The following is a 1,264-nucleotide window of genomic DNA, read 5'->3' as shown; positions in this document are numbered from 1 at the left end:
ATGATGTTGCATGTAGGCATAGTTTATTTTTACCACTTTATAATATTCTGTTGATTGTTCATATCACAGTTTATTTACTCATTTTATAGTTAGGTTGTTTTAGTTTGTTTCTATAATGATCTATGCTACTGTGAATATTCTCGAACATGTCTCTTGGTGTATGTCTGTAAGAGTTTCTCTAGAGTAGAGATTGGGAAACCAGTCACAGAGCTGGTAAGTAGCAAACAGTTTTACTCAGTCAGTGTAACACCAGAGTTTATGCACTATTCTACCACAGCTTTTATCTGATTCTCAAAGAGATTCATGCCCCTGAACAGGTTAAGAGACAAGATTTTAAACAAGGATTATAGAATTTTAGAGCTATAAGGAACTGTGGAGATCAACTACTACGCTCCTTTACATCTCCATGGCTGTTGCCTGAGCTAGAGTGACCCTGTAATTGATCAGCCAAACTAGGCAACTTGGGAGTGAAAGAGGTGTTATGATAACATTTATACTGAGATCACAGACATATTTGTCCTGGACAAATTGAGACACATGGACGCCTTAATACTAGCCTAGGCCACCATCACCTTTCACGTGGGTTACTGCAGTAGCCTCCCATCTGGTCGTCTTGAATTTACTCTTACCCTGTTCCAATCTATTCTCACACAGCAACCAAAATGATCTTTTTAAAACAGAAGGCTGATTGTATCACTCAATAGCTTAAACCCCTTCAGTGGCTTTGTGAAAGGATATTTGGTCCTCATGTGATTATTAGAATGCGGCATGAAATAAAGGGCACTTAAATTGTGCTCGAGTCCCAGATACCAAGACCAGTTTGGTGACCTTGGGCAAGCTATTTAATTTCTTGAGCTGCTTCCTCAAATATAAAATATAGATAGTGTGAGGAAGGGGATGAGATAATAAATATGAGAGGTACAGTGTAAATACAGAGCACTGTTAATAGTTAACTTTGTACTTGTTATGCCCTTTGAAAAATTGTGTGTCCTATCGTAATATCTATCAGGTTATGGTAGGATTTTTACAAGCTGAGCCACCTTTCATGTGACTATCCAAGTTTTACAAAATAAAAACCTTAGTCATTTTTTTTTCAAATCAAAGTTCATATAGGTTAAATGACTTGCCAAAGATAAAAGTTAATTATCAAGTTGGTACTAAAACTCAGGAATGTAACCTTGGCATTGTAGTCTGATAATCTTTCCACTAGGCTCTGCTGCCTTCCCAAAATAACTAAGTAGGTTACATGTTTATAAAATCATAT

General features: G+C 36.6%; 1 protein-coding gene across 1 annotated transcript in view; it reads left to right on the top strand.

Moving 5' to 3' along the window:
* EML4 (echinoderm microtubule associated protein like 4) overlaps window positions 1–1,264 on the top strand; it is a 180,085-nt gene that overhangs the window by 87,581 nt on the left and 91,240 nt on the right. The window lies entirely within an intron of this gene.

This window comes from Propithecus coquereli, unplaced genomic scaffold (assembly GCF_000956105.1).
Source record: "Propithecus coquereli isolate 6110/MARCELLA unplaced genomic scaffold, Pcoq_1.0 Scaffold43, whole genome shotgun sequence".
Lineage (NCBI taxonomy): Eukaryota > Metazoa > Chordata > Mammalia > Primates > Indriidae > Propithecus > Propithecus coquereli.
The sequence above is the reverse complement of the archived record's forward strand: the minus strand, read 5'-3'. Positions and strand labels throughout refer to the sequence as shown.